This window comes from Oratosquilla oratoria, chromosome 27 (genome assembly GCF_046742065.1).
Source record: "Oratosquilla oratoria isolate Oo_2021 chromosome 27, ASM4674206v1, whole genome shotgun sequence".
NCBI lineage: Eukaryota > Metazoa > Arthropoda > Malacostraca > Stomatopoda > Squillidae > Oratosquilla > Oratosquilla oratoria.
In genome coordinates, this window is record NC_134803.1 from 17,058,978 (window position 1) to 17,079,315 (window position 20,338).

General features: G+C 38.3%; 1 protein-coding gene across 11 annotated transcripts in view; it reads right to left on the reverse strand.

Moving 5' to 3' along the window:
* The window catches only part of Vps13 (vacuolar protein sorting 13C), a 1,483,510-nt gene that overhangs the window by 1,236,170 nt on the left and 227,002 nt on the right, over positions 1-20,338 (reverse strand). The window lies entirely within an intron of this gene.

Consider the following 20,338-nt stretch of genomic DNA (forward strand, 5'->3'; position numbering starts at 1 on the left):
TTTTGCATCATCTGCAAAGAAGCTCATATAGCTTTCAATTCTTTCATCCATATCATTAATATATATAGCATACATTATTGGGGCCAGAACCGTTCCTTGTGGAACACCGCTTATTACTTCATCCCATTTTGAGTGTTGGTCTCTTATCACTACTCTCATTTTTCTTTCTTGCAAAAAGTCTTCCATCCAATTTAGTAGTTTGCCCTGTATTCCTCCTTCAGTTTCTAATTTCTTAAGCAACTTTTTATGTGACACTTTGTCAAAAGCTTTTTTTAGGTCTAGAAATGCACAATCAGCCCATCCATCTCTTTCTTGTATTATATCTATTAGCCTTGAATAGAAACATATTAAATTGGTGACGCATGATCGTCCTTGTCTGAATCCAAATTGTCTTGGATTTAGCACGTTGTTTTTTTCTAAATATTTTACCCATCTATTTTTTTTACAATTCTTTCACAAATTTTTGCTATTGTACTTGTTAGAGAGACTGGCCTATAGTTGTTAGGGTCTTCTTTATTTCCCCCTTTATATATAGGTACTATATTTGCCTTTTTCCAATCTTCTGGAACTTTACCTTCTTTCAATGAACTGATTATTATGCTATGTATTATATCTTCCAGTTCATTCCTGCATTCTTTCAAAATCCAGTTTGCCATTTCATCTGGTCCATGTGATTTACTGACATCAAGATTACTCAAGTGTTTCAATATTTCATTCTTTGTTACTTCTATTTCTTTCATAGGGGGGACTTTCTCTTTCCATTCAATCTCTTCAGGTTGTATGTTCTCCCTTGTAAACACAGATTTAAGATGTTTGTTCATAATTTCTGCCATTTCAATTTCCTCTGTGTATTGAATTCCTCCTTGTCTTAATTTCTCCAAATCTTGTTTGTTTTTCAGTTTGTAGTTTACAAATCTGTAGAATAGTTTTGGTTGATCTTTACACTTTTCTATGACATCTTTTTCATATTTTCTCTCTTCCTCTCTGCACACTTGTACATATTCATTTCTATAACAAGTATATATTTTCCATTTTTCTGGTCTTTTGTTTTTCTTCCATTTGGCCCAAGCTTTGTCTCTCTTGTCTTTTATCTCCCTACAACTTTTATTGTACCAGCACTTTATATATTCTTTTTCCTGTTTTTGTCTTGGGACATACTTTTCTACTCCCTTTTTATAGATTTTTGTCAAAATATTCCATTTCTCTTCTACTGTTGTATCTTCGTGTATTCTTTCCCAGTTTTCATTTTTAAAGAATTCTCTTATTTTATCAAAATTTGCTTTTTCATGCATCATTCTTCCTTTTCTATATTGTTCATTTCTTTTCATGTATTTTTTCTCATTTAGTTCTAGTTCTATCAATATGTGGTCACTTTTGCTTATTGGTGCCTGGTATTCTATCTTTTCCACTATTTCAGGTTCTGATGTGAATATTAGGTCTAGTCTCGATGGTTCTTCTTTATTTCTATACCTGGTGTTCTCTTGGATCCATTGTGTCATTGTGTGGTCAGTAATCATCTCAAGTAGAACACTACCCCATGAGTCTTCTCCACCCTTTACGGTCATCTCTTCCCAGCATATTTCTTTGCAATTATAGTCGCCCATCATAACTATTCTTCCTCCATCTTCCATTATCTTGTTTAGTGTTATTCTTGTGTCTTCTAACATGCTTTTATGTTCATTCTCTTCCCACGAGGCTGTTTTTGGGGGCATGTAGTTTATTATAAATTTTCTGCTCTTCTTATCTCTATCTTCTACTTCTATCATAATCATCTCTACTGTATTGTTCCCATATGTGACATTCTTCACGCTTATATCCTTCTTAGTCAGGAACATAACTCCACCCCCTTGTTTTTTTTCTCTGTTTCTAATCCAATAATTATATGTATTGTGTCCTATGCTGTTGGGTGGTAGTGGACCTTTTAATTTTGTTTCAACAATTCCCATTATGTCCTGATCTTTTTCTTTCAGATATTTGTTCAGTTCATTCAGTCCTGTTATTAATCCATCTATATTTGTGTAGGATACTCTTAACTTTCTGTTATTTCCATTGTATTCTCTGTTTCTTTTGCGTTTCTCTCTGTTATGTTCCATTTCTTCAATTTCATATTCACTACTCTCCAGTAGAATTCTTGTTTTTCTGTCTCCGTTCTGGTCTCGTTTTTTTTCTTAGCTTCATGTCTTTTCCTTATTTCCTCCTCTTTTTCCTCTTTATTCATTTCCCTTTTTATCCATACCTTTTTATATTGTTCACTTGTTGCTAGTTTCCCTGTTATGGATAAGATATTCTCAGCCGTAGTTTGTGACCTGAATTTAATTTTAATTGGTCTGGTCTTGTCTGTACTATATTTCCCGAGCCTGAATTTCTCTTCGAGTTGTTTCATTATTTCTGGCTCATCTTCCTGAACTAATTCTAGTAAATTTCTTACTTTTTCATTTTCCTCTTTGATTCTTGTGGTTCTATCTGGGTTATGTTTCTCTTCCATTCCTAATATAATTATACATTTCTTTCTATCTGCTAAGTCTCTTACTATATTCTCCTTCTGTCTCATCACTTTAATAACTGAGTCTTCAGTTTGTTCATTCATTTGCTGTTTGATTATGTCAGTAAATGCAACTTTGCTGTTTTCTTGGATTTTTTTCCAACCCTCCTTGTTCTCCTTATTATTCTCCTTTAAGACTTTATTCTCTTCTTTTACTTCTTTTAACTGTCTTTTTAATTCTTCAATTTCCTTAGTTAAGTTTTTCTTCGCCTTCTCTAGTTCTTCCAATATTTCCAACCCTCCTTGTTCTCCTTATTATTCTCCTTTAAGACTTTATTCTCTTCTTTTACTTCTTTTAACTGTTTTTTTAATTCTTCAATTTCCTTAGTTAAGTTTTTGTTCGCCTTCTCTAGTTCTTCCAATTTTTCAACCCTCTGCACAATGTTGTTAACGTGACCGAACCTAAATTCCCAGTGCTCGATCATCTTATCGAGCTTCTCTTCTAGTCTTGTTAATCGGGGGAGGTTTGTGTCCCCCCACCCTCTTTAAATCCCTGGAAAATATTCTCATCACCTTCTACTGTATTGCTCTTATCTATACTTCTAATCTTTACATTTTTGTTAGACATTTCGTCATCGCTAAATTGGTCCAGACCTCGTTTGTTTAGATGGCGTCTGCCTGCCTGGGCCAAGTCCTCACCTTCCTCATTTCCTTCCATTTCTCTCAGTAATCTCTCCCCTTCTCCTTTTTCCTTACTTTCCCCTACACCACGAGCAATTTCCCCCCCACCCTATAAATACAATAGGTACTTCCTTTGCTTTGGGATCCACGAAATTTCACTTTCTTCAGAACGTCCTCTAAGCCGTCCGTTCGTTGAAGTGTGTGTGTGTGTGTGTCGTGTAACAATGATATGAGCTGTCTGTGAATTTTGCAGAATATTAGTCATAGCTTCGTGTTTGGTTCAATGTACATAATTCTAGCGATTAATAGGACTGGGCAGTTGGTTTTTGGATAGTGAGCATTATTGTTGTGTTGTTGCAGAAAACGTAGTTCGTTGTTATAGAAGCGTTTTTCATGGTGATTACTCTCGCGTACTGATTTTGAATTTTCCCATCAACTTACTGTTTCATTACAGTATTTTGTTTTCCTAATATACCATCTATTTCTACTTGAATATATTTCTGCTAAAATTATATTTTATACATATACTGAATTATATATTATTGTATATACAGGTAACTCTCGATTTACATATCTTTGATGTACACGAATTTGTTATAACGCGACTTAAAAAATATTAGAATTAGTTTAATCTATGTTATTTATTTGCTAGGACGCGATTTGGCCCAACCGCATTTTCAAACTGTCCGCCAGAGAGCTCCGCGGCCGGCCGACAGGTGGCGGGCCTTCCCGCTCCTCATTCATTGTTTACTGGCTTACAGGCCTCTTTTGCTCTGCTACTAACGAGAACAGACCTCCTCAAATCAGCATACTATTATACTGTACTACCAGCCTATCATCATGGCCCCAAAACATCCTTCATCATCTTATGCAAGCACCAGCGGCCCTGCGGGGAAGGGACTTAGTGAAGCGCTGGCACAACTTAAGGACTCTATTGACAAATTTGGAAACATGGACCCCAATGTGGAACGTAGCAGCACAGTTAGAAGAAAAGTCATGGATGCAGTGTTCTGCTACACACAGATGCACACAGAATTTCAAAAGAAACAGTGCCAGACTACCATGTTGCAATTCTTCAAAAAAGCACCAGTGCAAAAAGACATGACAGAAGAGGATGTGGATGACCCTGCAGCTGTGGAAGTGCAGGTGGATGTGGATGTGCCAGAACAATTGGACAGTGAGGGTAGTGAGTGACTGTTGTGGTGTGAGTGATGAGTGGTAGAACTATGTAAGTAGTACAGTGTACAATTGTTTTTCTCTTTTATAAATACATTAGAAGGTTTAGAATTAGATATTATTAGTATTTTACAGTATTTACTGTACGTTTATTAGCCAAATAAAATGTGTTTTTTGTACAAACATTGCAACTTTTATGGATCAAATCCCGCATACCCCCCATATTCCATTGTTTCTTATGGCAAAAATTAATTTGATTTACGCGATTTTGATATACGCGACGTCTCTAGGAACCTATATCTCGCGTAAATCGAGAGTTACCTGTATATTATAATACGTATATATATATATATATATATATATATATATTTATATACCTCCAAAGTACTAAATTATAAATTTTTCCTTGACTCCACCACCACAATCTGGTAACATCTGGTAACATTGGACTCTGAGACACGCATGTGGCCAGTTGACGGAAAATGCTCAACTTAGCTTACCGTTCCCGCTAAACTGAGCTATTTCCGTAGATGCGCGTCTGGCCAGCTAGCAGAAAATGGTCAACTTAGCAGACCATTTCTGCTAAGTTGAGCATTTTCTTTATTGCTATTTGCAGTTCGCTAATGTGAGCTTCTGCTAAATTGAGATTCGTTAAATCAGGCTTCTACTGTATATATAATTACATGAATGTGTATGTTTTCATTGTGTAGAGGAATACCTAATTTGTTTGCCCTGCATTAATATAAGTGACCAAGGAAGATCGTGTGTTTTTGTTCACTCGTACCATCTTTGTCGTTGCTACTGGGCTTGGCAAATCTTAGAAGTTGTATTTGAACGACATTGTCCGGAGCCCTTCGAAGGAGCCCGGGGTGTTCATTTCAATATGTTAGAACCTGCTACAAAAATCAATAAACCCTAGGAGAAAAAAGAAGGATCTTTTTCAATTGTTTGAAATTTAGTTGAAAACAAAGTATTAGATGGGGATGCCTTAAGTCAAATTCACATTATTCAAGAGACAGATACACTGATCATGCTAAGAAAATTAGAGATAGAGGCAGAAATGGAAAGATTAAAAATTGAGGCACAAATTGAAAAAGAATTGAGGCTGACGAAGTAGAATTAGCTTGCATCCAGGATCAAATCAAATCCACCATTAAGAAGGAAGCAGAGTCCTTCAAGGTTTCTAAGTACACTAGTCTCCTACCAAATTTTTCATACGATGAACCAGAGGTTTTCTTTTAACAAACAGAAAAGATTCTGAACCAATTAGGAGTAGTTAGGAATTGTTGGAGTTTACTAATTCAAACAAAGTTCATAGGTACAGTACAAAAATAGAACCATCCTCAAGTACTTGGGCTGCTCCCTTTTTGCTAGTACCAAAACCAGGAGGGAAACATAGGTTAGTAGTAGATCATAGAAAGTTGAATGAGAGCAGATGCTCACCCACTCCCTAATATTGATGATCATATAGATGATATTGACTCTTCAAAAATTTTCACTACCATAGATTTACTAAAAGGATATTATCAAATACGAATGAACCCTGATGCTCAAGAAAAAACAGTTTTTATAACACCAGATGGATTGTTTCAGTTTAAGGTTCTTCCCTTTGGTTCAAGAAATGCTTCTGCTACCTACCAAAGAATGGTTAATCAGATTATTACAGGCACGAGAGGAGTTAAATTATATCTAGATGACATAGTGATTTTCAGCAACACTTGGGAACATCTATGTTGCACAAGTTCTTTGACAGAGCCGACAAGGGTAACCTAACCATCAATTTAGAAAAAAGTAATTTTGGACATGCCTAAGTATCCTACTAAGTTTCAAAGTAGGTACATACATACATACATATACCAAGGCTTTTTCCCCCTTACCAGGGAGGTAGCCAAAAAGGACAAGGCATAAAATCATTCCCACCCATTCCATCCCCGAAAACACTCCACACCCCTCCACCCTCTCTCCCATCTTAGCACCTCCTAGATGACGGGTCATCCCTGCACCCTGTCCACTGCCCTGGGTCAGAAGCAGTGTCGCAGGACACAGCACATCCACAGCAAGGCCGCTTCATTAAATCGGCGACCCCCCCTCTCTGTCCCCCCATATAAAGGAGAGAACAGGGAGAAATCCCTTCGGGCTGCATTAAAATTTTGGCTCACACACACTAACTCACCCCCCATTCCTCCGTCCATTCCACCTCATGCATCACAACATTTTCCATATACAACCATTCTCCATTCACCCGTCTTCTGTCCTCTCCCGTCCTTCCTCAACAGACATTCCCCTCTTCCCCAAAGCCCCCTTCACCCCATCCATCCATCTCATCCTAGGATGTCCCCTCATGTTCACTCCCTCCACATCTGCCTTCCATACCTCTTTTACTAGTCTTTCTTCACTCATTCTTTCCATGTGTCCAAACCATCCTAATACTCTTTCATCAACCCTATCTCCCAGCTCCCTTTCCACCCCTGTTCTCCTCCTCACCTCCTCATTTCTCACTCTATCAAGCCTAGTAACCCCCATCATACTTCTCAGACACTTCATCTCAAACAAATTCAAGTTCCTTCTCTCTTCCTCTCTTATGTTCCATGTTTCTGCTCCATACAGTGCTGTTGGCACAATCACTCATTCATACATTCTCCTCTTAGCATCCATTCCCAAATTTCTATTCCTCATTACACTTTTTAAACCACCAAGGCATTTACTCGCTTCTCTCAATCTACATTCTACCTCCACCTTCACTCCACCTTTTCCTGCCACATTTGCACCCAAATATCTAAAACTATCCACTTCCTCCAGTTGCTCCCCCTTAATGCTCACTTCCAGATTACTGCCACTTTCACCCCTTGTACATCTCATCACCTTACATTTACCCACATTTATCTTCAGCTTTCTTCTATCACACACACTCCCAAACTCTGTCACCAACTTCCTCAATCCCTCCTCCGATCCTGCAACAAGCGCAGTGTCGTCCGCAAACAACAGCTGGCTCACCTCCCACTTTTCTCCATTTTCCTTAACCATCTCCAATCCCTGACCCACTACCCTTGCATTCACCTCTCGCACCACCCCATCCATGTATAAGTTGAACAGCCAGGGTGACATAACGCATCCCTGACGAAGTCCCACCTTTACCTCAAACCACTCACTCTCTCCATTTCTAATCCTGACAAGCTCTAGTACTCTCATAAAAACTCTTGACAGCTCCGAGAAGCTTTCCTCCTATCCCATATATCCGCATAACCTCCCACAGTGCCTTTCTGTCTACTCTGTCGTAAGGCTTTTCCAGATCCATAAAGGCCCAGAAAACATCAAAGTAGGTAATTCTGAAATATCCCCTTTAGCAGCTAGAGTTCAAGCCATCAGAGACCTTCCTACACCCCAAATAGAAGAGAGATAATATTCCTAGGAATGGTAGGTTACTATAGAAAATTCTGTCCTAATTTCTCTGATGTTGAAGAACCATTGACAGATTTGTTGAGAAAGGAGCGAAAGTTTGTTTGGACAGAACATTGCCATCCAAAACCTTCCACTTGTTCACAAATGCAAGTGACATTGCTTTAGGAGCAACACTAATGCAGGAAACTAATGGAATATTGCATGCTACTACATATTTCATAAAGAAATTGAACCCAAATCAATGTAACTATGCCACAATATAAAAGGAATATTTGGCAGTTGTGACAACATTACAACATTTTGAACCATATCTACATCCATCTTTACCCATTCATTTACATACCACAACCCTTTAGTTATCTTAAACTTTCCATTTCTAAATCCAAGCCAAACAAAAAAATAATAATACATACATACATATACCAAAGCCTTTTCCCCTTTACACAGGAGGTAGCCAAAAAACAAAGGCATAGAACCATTCCCACCCATTCCATCCCCTACATACTCCACTCCCCTCTACCTTCTCTCTTATCTTGACACCTCCTGCATGACAGGTCATCTCTGCATCTTGTCCACTGCCCTGGGTCAGAAGCAGTGTCACAAGACACAGCACATCCACAGCAAAGACACTTCATTTATTCGGCAACCCCCTCTCCATCCCCTCATGTAGAAAAGGAGATGGGGAAAAATCCCTTTAGGCTGCATTAATTTATTTTTTATACATACTCCCTCACCCCCCATTCCACTTTATGCATCACAACATCAGCCATACACAACCCTTTTCCATTCACCCCTATCTTCTGTCCTCTCCCATCCTTCCTCAAGACACAGCACATCCACAGCAAAGACACTTCATTTATTCGGCAACCCCCTCTCCGTCCCCTCATGTAGAAAAGGAGAAGACGGGGAGAAATCCCTTTAGGCTGCATTAATTTATTTCTCATACATACTCCCTCTCCCCCAATCCACCACCCTTTATGCATCACAACATCAGCCATACACAACCCTTCTCCATTCACCCCTATCTTCTGTCCTGTCCCATCCTTCCTCAATGCCCCTTTTACCCCATCCATCCATCCATCCATCTCATCCTAGGTCGACCCCTCATGTTCACTTCTTCCACCTCTGCCTTCCACACCATCTTTGCACACCTTATGACTCCCTCCTTCAACCATCCCCATTCATCCTCCACTCCTAGCTCTACTCTATCCTTCACTCCCTCCCACTCCTCTCTCAACTTCTTATACTCCTCCTTTTCTTTCTCATTTAAGCAGTTCACTCTAAGTACCTCCCTACCTTCTGCCCTTTTCCTCTTTCTCCACCTTTTTTCCACTCTCAACTTACCTTCCACCAAAAAATGATCTGATATTCCCCCACTCTCTCCCCTTAGAACATGTACATCCTTAACTCTTCCTACTAACTCCTGGCTACCACTATATAGTCCATTAATGCTCCATCTACCACCCTTCTATCCACCACCCTCTCCCATGTGTACTTATAATTGTCTTTATTCCTAAACACTGTATTTCCTATCATCAACTCTCTGTCCCCTCATACATACTCCCTCACCCACACACACACACACATTTGTCGGATGGACGGCGAAGATTGGAGTTCCGAAGAAAAAGTGAAATTTTCATGGATCTCAACGTCAAGTACCTTATTGCATTTACAGGGAAGGGGAAATCTCGTGGTGTAGTGGGAAGGTGATAAAAAAGGAGAAGGGGAGGGATTACTGAGGGAAATGGAAGATAATGAGGAAGGGGAGGACTTGGTCCAGGAGGCCAGGCGTCTTGTAAACAAGCGAAGGACCGATGATGATTTTGGTGATGACAGGATTAACAAAAATGTAAAGATTAGAAATATAGATAAGAGCAGCACAATGGAAGGTGAGGATAATAATTTCCAGGGATTTAATGAGGGGGGTGGGGGATACCAACCTCCCCCGATTAGCAAGACTAGAGGAAAAACTTGAGAAAATGACCGAACATTGGGAGAGTAGGTTCGGTAAAATGGCAGACATTGCGCAGACAGTTGAGAAATTGGAAGAATTCGAGAAGGTGAACAAAAACCTAACTAAAGAAATAGAATTAAAAAAGACAGTTAAAAGAAGTAAAAGATGAGAATGAGGAATTAAAAAAGATGAACAAAGAGAATAAAGAGTCCATAGCAAAAGAAGCACAGGGTTGGAAAAAAATCCAAGAAAACAGTAAAGTTACATCTATTGACATAATAAAACAGCAAATGAAAGAACAAACTGAAGACTCAGTTATTAGTGATGAGACAGAAGGAGAATATAGTAAGAGACTTAGCAGATAAAAAGAAATGTATAATTATATTAGGAATGGAAGAGAAGTATAATCTTAATAGAACCACAAGAATCAAAGTGGAAAGAGAAAAAGTAAGCAGTTTACTAGAATTAGTTCAGGAAGATGAAACTGAAATCATGAAACAAATTGAAGAGATGTATAGACTCAGAAAATATAGTACAGATAAGACCAGACCAATTAAGATTAAATTCAGGTCACAAACGATGGCAGAAAATATCTTAGCAAAAACAGGGAAACTAGCAAACAGTGAACATAAAAAGGTATGAATAAAAAGAGAAATGAATAGAGAGGAAAGAGAGGAGGAAAAAATGAAAAGACAAGAAGCTAAGGAAAAAAACGAGAACAGAACAGACAGAAAAAGAGAAATTCTATGGGAGAGTAGTGAATATGAAAGTGAGGAAATGGACCATACCAGAGAAAAACAAAAGGGAAACAGAAAATACAATGAAAGTAGCAGAAAATTAAGAGTGCCTTACACAAATATAGATGGATTAATAACAGGATTGAATGAACTGAAGGATTATCTGAAGGAAAAAGAACCGGACATAATGGGAATTGTAGAAACAAAATTAAAAGGTCCACTACCACCCAACAGTGTAGGACATGATGCATATAATTATTGGATTAGAAACAGAGAGACAAAGCAAGGGGGTGGAGTTATGTTCCTGACCAAGAAAGATATAAATGTAAAGAGTGTCACATATGGAAAGAATACAGTAGAGATGATTATGATCAAAATGGAAGACAGAGAAAAGTAGAGCAGAAAGTTTGTGATAAACTACGTGCCTCCAAAAACAGCCGCGTGGGAAGAGAGTGAACATAAAAGTATGTTAGAAGACACAAGAATAACATTAAATAAGATAATGGAAGATGGAGGAAGAATAGTTATGATGGGCGACTTTAATTGCGAAGAAGTCTGCTGGGAAGAGATGACAGTAAAGGGTGGAGACGACGCATGGGGAAATGTTCTACTAGAGATGATTATTGACCATACAATGACAATGGATTCAAGAGAACACTAGGTATAGAAATGAAGAACCATCGAGACTAGACCTAATAATTACATCTGAACCTAGAATAGTGGAAAAGATTGAATATAAGCCACCAATAAGTAAAAGTGGCCACATATTGGTTGAATTGGAATTAAATGAGAAAAAATACATGAAAATAAATGAAAACTATAGAAAAGAAGAATGATGCATGAAAAACAAATTTTGATAAAATAAGAGAATTCTTTCAAAAAGAAGACTGGGAAGGAATATACAAAGAAGAAACAACAGTAGAAGAGAAATGGAATATTTTGACAAAAAGTTATAAAAAAAAAAAAAAAAAAAGGAGTGGAAAAGTATGTCCCAAGAGAAAAACAAGAAAAAGAATATGTAAAGTGCTGGTACAACAAAAGTTGTAGGGAGTTAAAAGACAAAAGAGATAAAGCCTGGACCAAATTAAAGAAAGACAAAAGACCTGAAAAATTGAAAATATATACTTGTTATCGAAATGAATATGTACAAGTGTGCAGAGAGAAAAAGAGAAAATATGAAAAAGATCTCATTGAAAAATGTAAAGATCAACCAAAACTATTTTACAGATTTGTTAACAACAAGCTGAAAAACAAACAAGAATCAGAGAAATTAAGACAAGGAGTTGAATATACAGAGGAAATAGAAATGGCAGAAATTATGAACAAGCGTTTTAAATCAGTGTTTACAAGGGAGAACATACAACCTGGAGAGATTGAATGGGAAGAGAAAGTCCCCCCCTATGAAAGAAAAAGAAGTAACAAGGAATGAAATAATGAAACACTTGAGTAATCTTGATGACAAAAAATCGCAAGGATCAGATGAAATAGCAAACTGGATTTTGAAAGAATGCAGGAATGAACTGGCAGACAAAATACATAGCATAATAAACAGTTCCTTGAAAGAAGGAAAAGTTCCAGAAGACTGGAAAAAAGCATATATAGTACCTATATATAAAGGGGGAAATAAAGAAGACCCTACCAACTATGGACCAGTCTCTCTAACAAGTACAATAGCAAAACATTTGAGAAAGAATTATCAAAAGATGGGTACAGTATTTGGGAAAAAACAAAGTGCTAAATCCAAGGCAATTTGGATTCAGACAAGGACAATCATGCGTCACTAATTTAATATGTTTCTATTCAAGGCTAATAGATATAATACAAGAAAGAGATGGATGGGCTGATTGTGCATTTCTAGACCTAAAAAAAAGCTTTTGATAAAGTACCACATAAGAAGTTGCTTAAGAAATTAGAAACTGAAGGAGGAATATAGGGCACACTGCTTAAATGGATGGAAGACTTCTTGCAAGAAAGAAAAATGACTCAAATTGGGATGAAGTAATAAGTGGTGTTCCACAAGGAACAGTTCTAGCCCCAATAATGTTTGCTATATATATATTAATTATATGGATGAGGAAATTGAAAGTTATATGAGCTTCTTTGCAGATGATGCAAAACTATTAAAAAGAGCAAACACGGAAGAAGATTGTGAGTCACTACAGAGTGATCTCAATAAAGTATGGGAATGGAGTAGGAAGTGGGAGATGGAGTTCAATACTAAAAAGTGTAGTATAATGGAATTTGGAAAAAGCAAAAAAAGAATAATAGGATCATATAAACTGGAAGAAGGAATAAAAAAAGTAGAAAATGAGAAGGACCTAGGAGTCATTATTATGAACAATATGTCACCTGAGACACATACATACATATACCAAGGCTTTTTCCCCCTTACAAGGGAGGTAGCCAAAAAGGAAAAGGCATAAAATCATTCCCACCCATTCCAACCCTGAATACACTCCACACCCCTCCACCCTCCCTCTCATCTTAGCACCTCCTGGATGACAGGTCATCCCTGCACCTTTTCCACTGCCATGGGTCACAAGCAGTGTCGCAAGACACACCACATCCACAGCTTCATCAAATTGGCGACCCCCTCCCCGTCCCCTCATGCTTAAAAGGAAATGGGGAAAAATCCCTTCAGGCTGCGTCAAATTTTGCTCACACATACTACCTCACCCCCCCATCTCCCCACCCATTCCACCTCATGCATCACAACATCATCCATATACATCCATTCTCCCTTCACCCCTGTCTTCTGTCCTCTCCCGTCCTTCCTCAACAGACATTCCCCTCTTCCCTAAAGCCCCCTTCACCCCATCCATCCACCTCATCCTAGGATGTCCCCTCATGTTCACTCCCTCCACATCTGCCTTCCATACCTCTTTTACTAGTCTTTCTTTACTCATTCTTTCCATGTGTTCAAACCATCCTAATACTCTTTCATCAACCCTATCTCCCAACTCCCTTTCCACCCCTGTTCTCCTCCTCACCTCCTCATTTCTCACTCTATCTAGCCTAGTAACCCCCATCATACTTCTCAGACACCTCATCTCAAACACATTCAAACTCCTTCTCTCTTCTTCTCTTATGTTCCATGTTTCTACCCCATACAGTGCTGTTGGCACAATCACTCATTCATACATTCTCCTCTTAGCATCCATTCCCAAATTTCTATTCCTCATTACACTCTTCAATCTACCAAGGTATTTACTCGCTTCTCTCAATCTACATTCTACCTCCACCTTCACTCCACCTTTTCCTGCCACATTTGCACCCAAGTATCTAAAACTATCCACTTCCTCCAGTCGCTCTCCCTTAATGCTCACTTCCAGTCTACTGCCACTTTCACCCCTTGTACATGTCATCACCTTACTTTTCCCCACATTTATCTTTAGCTTTCTTCTATCACATACTCTCCCAAACTCTGTCACCATCTCCCTCAGTCCCTCCTCTGATCCTGCAACAAGCACAGTGTCGTCAGCAAACAACAGCTGGCTCACCTCCCACTTTTCTCCATTTTCTTTAACCATCTCCAATCCCTGACCTACTACCCTTGCATTTACCTCTTGCACCACCCCATCCATGTATAAGTTGAACAGCCAGGGCGACATAACGCATCCTTGACGAAGTCCCACCTTTATCTCGAACCACTCACTCTCTCCATTTCTAATCCTGACACAAGCTCTACTACTCTCATAAAAACTCTTGACAGCTCCTAGAAGCTTTCCTCCTATCCCATATGTCTGCATAACCTCTCACAGTGCCTTTCTGTCTACCCTATCATAAGCCTTTTCCAGATCCATAAAAGCCCAAAAAACATCCTTCCCTTTTCATATAGCTTTCTCACATATTTGTCTTACCACAAAGATCTGATCTACACAACCTCTACCTGTCCTAAATCCACACTGTTCCTTACCAATTACTCCCTCTGTTCCTCTCCTAATCCTCTCAATCAAGATCCTCCCATAAGCCTTCCTAACTACACTTAACAAGCTAATCCCTCTGAAACTACTACATTCACACTTGTCCCCTTTTCCCTTGTAAAGTGGAACTATACAGGCACTCCTCCAGCACTCTACCCTCTCTCCAGCAAACATTAAATAACCTAACCAGCCAGTCCACCATCACTGTACCTCCTTTCTTCAGACATTCTACATGGCATCCATCCAACCCAGGTGCCTTACCTGCTTTCATCATCTTAACAACTGCCTTCACTTCATCCTTCCTTATTTCTCCTCCATTTTCCTCATTCGTCACTCATTTTCTTAGCATTTCCCACTGCAACTATCTTTCCCTCCCTATCCTCCTTCACATTTAGCAACTCCCTAAAATATTCTGCCCATCTTCCCCTTACTGCCTTCTCTTCCATTATCATCTCTCCATCTGTACCTTTTACCTTTTCTTCTCTACTTGATTCGCCTCCTCTTCCTCTCTTAATTTCTTTCCAAAACATCTTTTTATTTCTTTCAAAAATTTCTGTCATACTCTTATCCCATTTCACATCTGCTCTCCTCTTTGCCTCCTTTACCTTTGGCTTTACTTCTCTTTTCTTTTCTTTGTATCTCTCATATGACTCCCTCGTCCTATTTTGTAACCAATCTGTGAAAGCTCTCTTTTTCTCTTCAACCTTCTTTGTTTCCTCATCCCACCATTCACTACCCTTCCTTCTATTTCCTCCTGTCCTTCATGTTCCACACACCATCCTTACACACTTTGTGACTCCCTCCTTGAACCATCCCCATTCCTCCTCCACACCTACCTCTACTCTATCCTTCACTCCCTCCCACTCCTCCTTCAGCTTCTTCTTTTACTACTCCTCCTTTTCCTTTTCATTCAGAGTTCACTCTAAGCACCTCCCTACCTTTTGTCCCTTTCCTCTTTCTCCATCTATCCTCCACTCTCAACTTACCTTCCACCAAAAAAGGATCTGATATTCCCCCACCCTCTCCCCTTAGCACATGTACATCCTTAACTCTTCCTATTTATCACTTCATAATCCATCAACGCTCTATCTACCATCCTTCCATCCACCACCCTCTCCCATATGTACTTATGCTTGACTTTCTTCCGAAACACTGTATTTGCTATCATCAACTCTCTAGACACATTTCCACCATCAACTCTCCACTACGATTCTTTCCTGGAACTCCACATTTCCCAACCACTCCATCAATTGCATAATTTCTTACCCTAGCATTAAGGTCTCCCAGTACTATTACATTGACATTTCTCCCTAAATCCTCTATGCACTCATTTAAATCTATCCAAAAGGCCTCCCTTTCTTCTACACTCTTCTCACTGCCAGGCCCATATACACTTACAAAGACCCACATCTCCTTTCCCAGTTTCACCATCCACATTATCCTTGAGGAAACCTCCTTCCACTCCACTACCCGTTTACCTATCTCTTCACTTACTAGAATAGCCACCCCTTCCCTCCCTCGCCCTCTCTTCACTCCTGATAACCTCCCACTTACACTCCCAAACTTACACTCACCCTTCCCTTTCAACTTAGTTTCACTCAAAGCCAACACATCCATCTTTCTTCTCACAAACATACTACCTATCTCTTCCCTTTTACTCTCATATGTACCACATCCATGCACATTAAAAGACCCAAACCTTAGGGTGCTGGTCAGAAAACCCCCAGACCTTTACTTTTTTGTTTAAAAATGTCCCCTCTGGGGCTACAAGGAGAAGGATGCCTAGTCACACTCTCCGTCCCTTTCTTCTCGCCTCTTACGATCCAAGTGGAAATACTTGTTGGCAGTATTCTTTTCCCCCACCACAGGGAATTCCCCCACAGCAGAAAATGAATACTAAGAGAATGGTACAGGACAGCAGCAAGGGGCTGGGGGACAGCATAACGGAGGGACAGTCGTAGTATAAAATAAGATTTTTGGAGAAACTTATAATTTAATAAGAACAATCAAAGTGGCCTTTACATACATCGATGAAGAAATGGTGAAGAAAATACTAATCACTTTGATAAGACCAAGATTGGAATATGCAGCAACAATGTGGTCACCAAGTACAAAAAAATGTATAAAAAAACTTGAAAGAATACAAAGAGTAATTACAAGATTGGCACCAACACTCTCAGAACTATATGAAGAGAGACTAGCAAAACTTGAGCTATAGACACTAGAGCAAAGAAGAGAGGAGATTTGATAGCTATTTACAGAATCATGAAAGGCATAGAAATTATTGATAGAGAGGATCTAATAAAATGGGATGATAGAAATACAAGAGGACAGAAAACTCCCAGACCTTTACTTTTTCGTTTAAAAATGTCCCCTGTGGGGCTACAAGGAGAAGGATGCCTAGTCCCACTCCCCGTCCCTTTCTTCTCGCCTCTTACGATCCAAGTGGAAATACTTGTTGGCAGTATTCTTTTCCCCCACCACAGGGAATTCCCCCACAGCAGAAAATGAATACTAAGAGAATGGTACAGGACAGCAGCAAGGGGCTGGGGGACAGCATAACGGAGGGACAGTCGTAGTATAAAATAAGATTTTTGGAGAAATTTATAATTTAATAAGAACAATCAAAGTGGCATTTACATACCTGGATGAAGAAATGGTGAAGAAAATACTAATCACTTTGATAAGACCAAGATTGGAATATGCAGCAACAATGTGGTCACCAAGTACAAAAAAATGTATAAAAAAAAATTGAAAGAATACAGAGTAATTACAAGATCGGCACCCTCTCAGAACTATCATATGAAGAGAGACTAGCAAAACTTAGCTACAGACACTAGAGCAAAGAAGAGAGGAGATTTGATAGCTATTTACAGAGTCATGAAAGGCATAGAAATTATTGATAGAGAGGATCTAATAAAATGGGATGATAGAAATACATAAGGACATGGAAAGAAAATCAAGATAGCTATAGAAGAGATCTGAAAAAGAACAGCTTTCCTCACAGAGTAATAGACAGTTGGAACAAGTTAGACGAGAAAGTGGTGTGTGCAAAAACAATACATGAATTTAAAAATAGTTTAGATAAAATTAGATATGAAGACGGGACACCACGAGCATAGCTCCCCTTCCCGTAAAATACAACTAGGTAAATCATATAAATATATATAGTCGAACCTCGAAAGCCAGGACTAATTGGGGGGAAGGGTGGTCCGGTCATGCCAAAAGTCCGGTCATGCCAAAAGTCCGGTCATGCCAAAAGTCCAGTCATCGAAAATATCGCCCTAACACCCATAAATTTTCGTAGCGGTATACGTATAGGTAATGTATGATATGGCATAGAAACACATAAGAATAATACTCTAACACTAATAATAATACTTTTATACTAATAATTCTGTAATAATAACTGTAATACAGGCATGTAAATGTACTGTATATACAGTGTACTGAACTGTATTTTCTATTACGTACACCTTAGAGCAAAGAAGAGAGAGAAGAGATTTGATAGCTATTTACAGAATCATGAAAGGCATAGAAATTACTGATAGAGAGAATCTGATAAAATGGGATGATAGAAATACAAGAGGACACGGAAAGAAAATAAAAAAAAGACAGCTATAGAAGAGATCTGAAAAAGAACAGCTTTCCTCACAGAGTAATAGACAGTTGGAACAAGTTAGATGAGAAAGTTGTGTGTGCAAATACAATACATGAATTTAAAAATAGTTTAGATAAAATGAGATATGAAGACGGGACACCACGAGCATAGCTCCCCTTCCCGTAAAATACAACTAGGTAAATACTAGGTAAATACATGTTGCAACAAATTACTGCATGTTGCTGTTCGTTTGCAATTCACGATTGTGCTGCCTATAATTCACTTACAATAATATATATACTGTATGTGTGTGTGTGTACACTAGGGAATTTTTAGGTACGTATCATTTTTACAATCTGCTCTGGCAACACTGTTACACCAACGCTCACTCGCTCAATTTAACGGAAAATTCACTTTAGCGGACTGGACCTTGGCTGAATTGTTTCGTTAAATCGGGCTTCTACTGTATATACAGGTACTCCTTGTTTAACAACCTACTCGGTTAGCGATGACGCGGAGTTACGACAGGCTTTATGACAGACGTTTAACATAAATCTCCCGAAGTTATGACGTCGTGTACGATAATTAAGTTGGCTGAGGCAAATTTGTATGATGTTATAATTGAACTTGTACGGTGGATATTAGCTGTGAGGTAAAATGTTCTGAAGCTTAGGTCTACATTACCATCCTGCAAGCTGCAAAAACTACCTGGGGTACAGTATATACCGGTATTGGTAAATTTTTAGTTTCGACCATGGGCGCAATATAGCAATAGAAAATTAATTATTAATTTTGTAAATTATAATGTATCAAAGTAATATGCAATTTTGTGAGCGGAAAAAAAAAGAGGTGCTAAAACAAGTTTCGTAAGTAACGAAGTCATGTCGGACGAATGGTACACCATGTTTGTTATGATAGATGCCGATGTCGAAGAAATAAAAGGATGATGAATTCGTCTAACCTAATCTAAACTAACCTGACCTGTGTTTGATAAATCATTACCTGCAAATTAAATGTCATCTGGCTCGTCCTCGTTGTCGTCGTCGTGAGAGACGTTGGCAGACAACAAGATGGCGTCCTAATCCTATGCTACCGACTTCGTTCATTAGCATATTTTCTTGTAGCATGGTATTTTTTACTTTCATTTCCACCCACAAAATTGCATATTACGTTGATACATTTTAATTCACAAAATTAATAATTAATTTTCTTTTGCTATATTGCGCCCATGGTTGAAACTAAAAAAATACCCCGGTATTCAATATGGAATGTCAGCATACGCGGATTTGGTCATATACGGTAATTACAAAGGATTACAAAGGCGGAGCATACCGACAGGAGACCTTTTGATCCATATCTAGGTCGGATGCAAAAAAAAAATCATATTAATGATAAAATAATAAATAAAAACTATGATAATGTAAATAACAAATAAAATACATAAATAAATGCATAGGTATAGTTAAATAATAAACAAAGAGGTAAATAGTAAATAATAATAAATTGACATATAATAATAAATAAAAATCAGACAGACAAATGATAACAAAACAAAAACAAATAATATAAGATAAATTATAATCATTACAGCATCTTACTTAGGTATTTATCTAAATGATTCTTAAAGCTTCGAACTGAACTACATTGCACTACCTGTGCAGGAAGTTTATTCCATTCATTAACTACACGGTTGGCAAAGTTGTTTCTACCTACTTCCAAATTGAATCTATTTCCGGACAGTTTGAGACCACCGTAAATAAACAGTAAATAAAGCTTTAATATACTGTATAAAAGAGGGAAAATACACGAAAATAAAGATACATGTATTGCTGGACATTGTACATACAGTACATGTACGTATATGTATACACTTTCGCTTAACGACCAATTCGGTTAACGATGGCGCGCTGGTCCCAATTGTCGTCGTTAAACGAGGAGTGGCTGTATGTGTGTATATATATATATATATATATATACAGACGCTCCTCAACTTACGTTTTAGTTACGTTCCGAACGGCCAAACGGAAGTTGAAAATGAACGTAAGTTGTTACTGTACTATACATCCGTAAATTCTATTACCGTATCTTATAAAACACCCCTAAATCATTAATTATACACATAACATTGTAAAATAATAACATTAATTTCAAATCAATTAAATTCAAGCGACATAAATTGAGATGGTGGAGGAGGAGGAGGAGGAGGCAAGGCATGTTCAGTTTGTCGTTTGTAAAATGTAAACAATGGACGCAGCATGATGCGCAAGTATCGCTTGAACTACGGAGCGCGCGCTGAACTAAAAAATTCACTCAAATTATTATTTTTTTTTACAATTTTTTTTTAGTCAGTTCAAACGTAAAATTGAAAAAATGTAAAACGAATGA